General features: G+C 41.7%; 1 non-coding gene across 1 annotated transcript; it reads left to right on the forward strand.

The window, feature by feature from the left end:
* Window positions 1-2,930: 2,930 nt before the first annotated feature.
* TRNAA-AGC (transfer RNA alanine (anticodon AGC)) lies at window positions 2,931-3,003 on the forward strand. Its single transcript has one exon. It is a non-coding gene; the product is annotated as a tRNA-Ala (tRNA).
* The last annotated feature ends 5,608 nt before the right edge of the window (window positions 3,004-8,611 follow it).

An 8,611-nucleotide genomic window follows, 5' to 3' on the forward strand; every position in this document is an offset into this window, starting at 1 on the left:
TCTAGAGATAGGGAGGTCATAAACATCCTACTGTATAAGGCAATTGTAGGCTCCATGCGAGGAAAGACTCAACTCTAAGTTTCTGGGACAGAATAAAATGTGAGCAGAAGTCCTTCTAACCAGAATCGAGTATTTAATGCAATCGATTAATCCTGAAAGGGGTTACGAGAAATACAAAATGTCCAGCGTTATATGAATTCGCACTGTTAGTTGAAAGGGTAACTTTTTTCCGAAGTTCAGTTGGCGAGGGGATTCTCAAGTGTTAAAATTGACGCCAAGGAGGAGAAATTGTTTCCGGTAATAGCATTTTGTGAAAAGGAAGCCGAAAACGATTCTCCTTTGCAAAGCAGTTAAACGAACTTTTTTTATATATAAAAGCTCCTTTAATTGTTATAATTAGGGTTCGGATTTTTATGACCTTAAAATGTCAAAACATGATGAAAATATGTCATTAAATTTAACCAAATATGACCTTAAATATGACTAAATAATTATTTAGCTTTACATACCGTATAAATGATAATATTTTCTTTTTTTTATTCTTTTAAAGTTGTACTACGACTTGTTATACAAATTTCTAACAAGTAATGTAATGAAAATATCACAATTTGCAAGTTTTTTTTGAAATATTAACATTAAAATATATATTTTTTAAACATACAAAAACCAAAATGTATAGGGTAAAGTACTAGGTTACTAGCACTTGAAGTTGCTAAGTACTTTACCAACTTAAGTACAAGTCATGCATATTATGGCTGAACATTAAATTTGGAATGTCCGTATTATTAGCAGCTACATGGTGCAAGGAAGCCTGAGGCTTATGCTGCACCAGAAAAAAAAAAAAAAAAAAATTCCCGAGTTACCCTGAGAGATAGAGAGAAGTAGAAGGGAATCACCAAGAAAAGAAGAATGATGATATTCAGCTCAGGAGTTTTAAATTACAGCTAAGATTACACTATCAAAATAACCAATCTAAAGAACCAATCAAAATAACTTTTGTGATTTAGCCGCTCGTGCCCGCCCACGCTGGAATGTGAAATGATTAAATGCAAATATTGTACTACTGTACCCCAAATTAAGGAAATCACAGAAACGAGACATACGTCCCCTCCTAAAATAATAATGAGAACAGTAGCAGTGAGAGCTTCCCTCTCGCACATCTGTGCAGGACCGATTAGTGACGTAGAGGGGGGGGGGGAATCCGATTGAAATCCGTAATGCTCCAAACAGAAAAGGTAAAATTAATGAAATTTTCACTTTAACGAAACTATTTCTTGGTCTCTCCCGACCTCTCTTATTATTAATGCTTTATAAATCTCGTTCGAATGAAAACGTTTTGAAAAAACGATCAGTACAGCGAATTATTTTCTAAGTTCGCTTATGCTTAAAGTTATTGGGTGTACAAAGAAAGAATTTTCCTTTATTTTATTTTTTGAAAAATTATGAACGTAATTTTATTATATTAAATATAAAGAAACAGAAGAAATATCTAATAAAACATCGAGGCACCGGTTATCGATCGCGAGACGTGTGAGATCTGAGATGAGCCCCTCCCTCTTCTTGTCTAAACTTCTTAATTCGATGTAGTCATTTAAAAATAGCAAATTACTCCCTGCTTATCAATTTTTTTGATTTCTAATGTTTAACGTGATCTGTAAAGGTTTAAGTTTATTTATTTAAAAATAGCAGATCTACGTATATTATCATTCTGTAATACAGCTCTTTGTTAAATTTTGATAATCAACATTTCTGTGGCAACAGTAATCGCTTGGGTCCGAGCCAATAATGATCTTGGGACCCTGGAGCTAACGCTGGCACACTGTACTTCAGTAACAATTCTGCAGGGCCAAGAGTTGCGATTAGTCATATAATCTGTTGTATTTAAATATGCAACAGGTTATATGAGTAATCGCAATTGAATCTTGAATTAGCTTGTTGAAATCAATGAATTCTACAGGGCAGTGAGTTGCGATTAATCATATAATGTTGTATTTAAAAGCTCGCGCAAACCCTACTTATTCTATCCAATTATGTCCAAAATTTATATTTCAGTTAATTCGCGTAGAAAATAATGATAGAATATTGATTGGTAATTGGGCTTCACGACGAATGACAACCAGGGAACGTTCATCGATAAACTAACAATGGTGAGAGCTACTTTAGGCTCGCCCTTTAAAGTGTGCATAAATAATCTTCTATTTGTTTAGACTAAGGCGCATTTAGGGCTAGAGCCTCAAGCTGCGAACAAATTTAGACTATGTATATAAAGTGCTTAGCATCATAATACACAGCCATTTCTGAATAAACAGAAAATTTTTAAGGTGGCATCGTTTTAGGTTATATCTCATATTGTGAATGCCTTCACAACGAGTTGCCATGATATTGCACTACTTTGAATAAGTAACGCTTCACCTAAGGAGAAGACTAATGTTACTTATTCTCAGATAGGTACCACCACCCAGACAGCACTGTTTCAGGGCTATAACCTAAAACGATGCCACCTTAAAAATTTTCTGTTTATTCAGAAATGGCTGTGTATTATGATGCTAAGCACTTTATATACATAGTCTTCTATTTGTATAATACAATATATATATAATACCATTAACAGCAGTTTTTCTAATAATTTTAATTCTTACCTGATTGTAAGACAACGTTCGATGTCTATTTTTAAATTTAAGTGTTTCTTATCTGAAAGCGTCTACTAGATCTGCTTAATGACATTTTAAAAGATTGCAATGAAAGATATTAAGGGCAAGAATGCGATTAGTAATTGACACGCTCGTATTTGACCGGAATAATCTTCTGGCTGATTTTTTTTTTTTTTTAACTTGTTTTATATGGGGCGTCCAAATACTGATTTTTTGTCACGTGACTATAGGCTCGACATTCAGAAACCATTACAGACAGCAACCCCCTCATACACGTGAGGGGGCGTAGCTCAGATGGTAGAGCGCTCGCTTAGCATGCGAGAGGTACCGGGATCGATACCCGGCGCCTCCAATTCGATTCTTTTTCGAATTGGAGGCGCCGGGAATGTGTTTATTTTTATAAACACATTCTTAAAAATGTGTTTATTAAAATAATAAATACGGTTAGTTAGTTAGTTAGTTGAGTTTTATTGGCGCATCAGCAACTTAGGCTATAATGCGCCAAAACTTTGTCAACAAAATTAGTAAAACATTCAGTGACCTAATGAATTAGGTCACTAAGTCAGAGTATAAAAACAATTGTAAACTGTAAAAGACAAATATCTGTAAACGAGTAACAATAGTAAACCTTAAAATAATAAGTTTTTTTTTTTTTTTTTTTTTTTAAATACGAGTAAAAAGGTTTACTGTTTTTAGGAAACTAAAAATAGCAGACACATGGTCATTGTCGGATAAAATCTGACTGAGTGTATATGGCTCAGTCAGATGGTTAAAAGCGGTATAACGAGCATTTCTAAAATTGGTACAGTCACATAAAATATGTTTGATGGATAAAATGGTGTCGCACTGCTCGCACATAGGAGGGTCATCAGCCCTCAGCAAAAAGGAGTGTGTTAGATGACAGTGTCCTATGCGGAGCCGAGCAAGAACAACTTCCTCTTTGCGATCCCTGCGTAAGCTGGACCGCCATGGATGGATCATAGGCTTAATTCGACATAGTTTGTTTGTAGTAATCAGTCGATGCCACGAATCTTGCCACTGAGATTGTAGGTTACTACGGATCACTTGCCTGTAGTCTGTATAGGGGACTAACAGGTCAAGATTATCCGTCAGAGCTGCCGATTTGGCTGCAGTGTCAGCCAAATCATTTCCTCTAATCCCGATGTGACTGGGGATCCAGCAGAATCGGATATCGAATCCACTTACAAAGAGGCTGTATAGTATCTGCTGGATTCGGGACAGGGTTGGATGATTAGTGTGTGACATCGCTGATAAAGCCTGTAGTGCACTCATTGAGTCGGCATATATAATACTCCGTTGGTAACGGTGTTTTCTTATGTGATCTACAGCTAACTCTATGGCATGCAGCTCTGCAGTGTAAATGCTGCAGTCAAGGGGTATCTGCTCTGATACGGTATTATTTGGAAAGACAGCAGCAGATCCCACATACGATTCTGACTTCGAGCCGTCTGTGTAAACTGGCAAGAAGTCAGAATGTTCTGCACGGTGTTGTGAATAGAGCTGAAGGTAGACAGAAGCTGGAGTATTAGACTTCGTCGCAAGTTTGAGCGAGAAGTCACATGCTGGTGTTTGTGCATGCCAGGGTGGAAGGGGCTCCTTTGGTGATCGAGCGACCTTGTCTACCGAGATGTTAAGCTCATTGAGTAGCTCTTGAACACGAATGCCGAATGGGCGATTGGCGGTCCGCCGTGTGTTATAAAGATTTTCCCATCGTGGCTCGAAAACGGATGTCCACGTGGGATGGTCCGGCAGGGACTTCAGCTTGAAGACATATTGTAGAGACAACTGCATTCGTCGAAGCGACAACGATGGTTCATTTGCTTCGACATACAGACTTTGGACAGGTGATGTTCGGAATGCACCAGTAGCGATACGAATGGCTTGGTGATGGATGGGGTCAAGCCAACGAACGGCGCTATTTCTGGCAGATGCATACACCTGAGACCCATAATCTAGTTTTGAGCGTACAAGTGCACGGTACAGACGTAGTAGAGTGCATCGGTCTGCACCCCAAGAGGTAGAAGAGAGAGAGCGGAGGATGTTAAGCCCTCTCGTACACTTCGTACGTAGCTGACGAATGTGTTGAACAAATGTCAACTTTTTGTCAAAAATGAGTCCCAGGAATTTTGCCTCTGATACGACTGGGATGGTGCTTTGTCCAAGTCGTAATTCAGGCTCAGGGTGGAGGTTACGTTTGCGACAAAAATGGACGCAAACGGTCTTCTCCGGTGAGAACCTGAAACCACTGGCCGTGGCCCAGATGTTAACACGGTCAATAGCTTGTTGCAGTTGTCTCTCAATAACCCTCATATTGCATGATTGAGAGAATATGCTGAAGTCATCGACATAGAGTGCACTGTTTACAGTTGGAGGAAGTTGTTCTGAAATAGAATTTATTTTAATGGCAAAAAGCGTAACACTTAAGACAGATCCTTGTGGTACCCCCTCCTCTTGGCAAAAAGGCCGTGAAAGGGAGGATCCTACACGAACTTGGAAATAACGGCAGGATAAAAAATTTTTAATAAAAATGGGAAGGTGGCCTCTCAGACCGAGATTGTATAGGTCTCTTAAAATACCAAATCTCCAAGTTGTGTCGTACGCTTTTTCCATGTCAAAGAACACCGACACCAAATGTTCTCTTTTTAGGAAAGCATCTCGGATAGATGTTTCCAGTCTAACTAAGTGGTCCAATGTGGACCTATTTCTTCGGAAGCCGCACTGAAAGCGGGAGAGAAGGTCATTCGACTCTAAATACCATAAGAGCCGAGCATTGACCATTCTCTCCAATATTTTGCACAGACAGCTGGTCAGAGCAATAGGACGATAGTTTTTTGGATATTTAGGATCCTTTCCTGGCTTAGCAAAAGCAAGAATAGTTGCCTTGCGCCAGGTTTCCGGAAAGTGCTCCTCGAGGAAGATTCTGTTGTACAGGAGGAGCAGACGGTCCATGGATTCTGGTGAAAGATGTTTGATCATTTCATAATGGATGTTATCTGGTCCAACAGCGGTAGCCTTTGTACGGGCGAGTGCTGTTTTCAGCTCATGGATATTAAATGGCCCATTGTATGGGTGGGATCCCTTCGATGTGAATTTAAGGGCCTGTTTTTCAGCGTTGCGCTTTAGGACCAGAAACTCTGGGGAGTAAGATGATGTTGCGGAGATTTTAGAAAAAGTTTCCCCAAGAGCATATGCTATTGCAGTAAAGTCTGCAATAGTACATCCATTATATTCAAGGACCGATGAGGGGTGCGCTGTGTATTTTCCCTTCATTTTCCGGATTTTATCCCAGACTACCTTAGAGTTGGTAGACTGGTTAATAGATGATGTAAAACGGATCCACGATTCCTTTTGACTCTGACGACGGATGTAGCGTGCTTTGGCTCGTGCACGTTTAAAGGCTATAAGGTTGGTCGTGGTAGGATATCGGCGGAATATCCCCCACGCTTTGTTTTGAGCCTTTTTTGCTGCTGTGCATTGTGAATTCCACCAGGGTTTGGGAAATGGTGGAAACCGGGCAGATGTTTTTGGAACAGTATTCGCAGCTGCTTGGACAATATTTTCTGTGATGTACTTAACTGCATCATTGATAGGCTCTTGACTGACTGTACTAAGATTAAAATTTGCCTGATGTTGGAAGGCAGTCCAGTCAGCCTGATCAAACTTCCACCGTGGTAGCCTGAAGGGAAGACATGGTCTCCCACTGTGTAACAAGGTTATCACAGGGAAGTGATCACTTCCGTATGGATTCTCCTCCACTTCCCAAGTGAGTGAAGGGAGCAGAGAAGGGGAGCAGATAGAGAGATCAATGGCAGAAAAGGTACGGGTAGGCATGTGGAAAAAGGTGTTTGTTCCAGTATTTAGAAGGGAAAGGTCATTGTCATTGAGCATACGCTCTATGACTCGTCCCCTTCCGTTGATGCTAGCACTACCCCACAGGGTGTTATGTCCATTCATATCCCCGAGAAGTAATAAAGGGGGAGGCAACTGCGTTAGAAGATCATCAAGGTCTGCCTGGGAGATGTCAGTCCCAGGTGGCAAATAAATAGAGCATACAGTTAATAAGAATCCCACTGAAAGGCGAATTGCAACAGCCTCTATGCTGGTTGTAATTAGCAAGGGCTGCACTGGGGTATGGTTACCCACAAGGATAGCCACTCCCCCATGTACAGAGCCGTCCGCAATTCTATCCTTTCGAAAAACTGTGATGTTGTGCATGGTGGGATCATCATTTGCCTTTAGATATGTCTCCTGCAAGCAAAAGCAAACTGGCTCGTGCTTTTGCAGGAGGGCCTTGATGTCATCTATATTTCGCCGGAATCCACGACAATTCCATTGTAGGAATTTAGCCATTATTTTGGCTTGGTGGGTCCATCAGGCGGCTTCCGAGGTGCTGAGGGCTTACTTTTGTCAGTCTTGGATTTATCTTTTTTGGGGAAGAAAGGACGCTGTCCCGTGTCCATTTCCTCCTCCGCAAAGAGTTCCAAGACTGACTCTTTGCCGACCGGGCTAGCCGAGTGGGTAAAGTACCTGCCCGGCAACCCAAAGGTCGCGGGTTCGATTCTCGCCTCGGGCTTGGATCAAAGTACTGCAAAAACTCCTTGGGAGGTGCAATATGGCCACAGAAGCCGATGCGCCAACAACTACCAAATCAAAAAAAAAAAAAAAAAAAACTGACTCTTCGGGTACCTCCTTCTGCTCGACATCCATCTTTTCTTGGGTACTAGGGGTGACTTCCCCTTTCTTATTCTTTTCTTTCATAACTACCTTTGTAATTTGTGGAGCATTAGGAGGTACCGATATAGGAGTGGCAGCTGATTGGTCCTTCTGTGTAGGTTTTTGCGAACCTAAGAGATACCTCGCGATGGGAGTGAAAGACTCCTTTGGAGGAATGGTCATGTCCGTCTGAGTTCCGACGGAACATCTCCCTGCTACCTTCTGGGCGTAGGTAGGTCTGTTGATATTCAGGGGTTTGACCGATTTCCTTGCCTCCTGGTATGATATATTTAGCTCTGCCTTCAGCCGTTGAATTTCTTTTTCTTCTTTCCACCTCTGGCATGCTCGCGAGTAGGCCGGATGTTCGCCCTCACAGTTAATACAGGTGGGTTTTGCGGCTGAACAAGCTGTTGTTTCGTGGTCCTTTGCACCGCATCGAGCGCATGTAAGGACTCCACGGCAGGCCATTTGAGAATGTCCATACTTCTGGCACTTAAAGCACCGTAAAGGGTTCGGAACGTATGGACGCACTGAACAGTTGATGTATCCAGCTTTAATCTCGTCAGGAGGTTTAGGAGTGTTAAAAGTCAGGATTACGCTCCTGGTTTTAACAATTTTTCCATCCCTTCGCGCAGTGATTCTCTTGACAGCAATGACGCCCTGTGGTTTTAATTCGGAGCAGATTTCCTCCTCTGTCACGTCGAGAAGGTCCCACTCCGAAATGACACCTCTCGATGAATTGAGTGTTCTGTGTGGTGTCACTGTTACAGGGATTGCTCCGATTGATGTTACTCGGAGTAGATGTTCGGATTGCCTGTCATTTTTTGTTTCAATTAAGAGGTCTCCAGAACGGAGCCTCTTAACTGATTTGGGAGAACCTACTAACCCATCTAACCCTTTTTGAATAAAAAAGGGCGACATTTTACCAATCGGTTTTTCACTGGTGGAATGAATAATTAGGAATCTTGGGACAGGCCCTGATGATGATGTTTCAGTTCGCTGCCTCTTTGTTGCAATAATATCTGCCTCTCCGTCTATATTTTCAGATAGGGACCGGGTTGGGGCCCCTGAAGAAGTAAGTTTCTCAGGATTCATGAAGGTTATTTAGTTGTTCAGTGCCCGGGCTCCCCACCCACCACGGAGCCCAAAGGGACGCCCACTACCCGGCATGCAATAAATGCGCTCGGGAGTGGGACGCCAGGGCTACCCAGACACTATACCCGCAC

This window comes from Mastigoproctus giganteus, chromosome 11 (genome assembly GCF_048544385.1).
Source record: "Mastigoproctus giganteus isolate SK-2022 chromosome 11, ASM4854438v1, whole genome shotgun sequence".
Classification (NCBI taxonomy): domain Eukaryota; kingdom Metazoa; phylum Arthropoda; class Arachnida; order Uropygi; family Thelyphonidae; genus Mastigoproctus; species Mastigoproctus giganteus.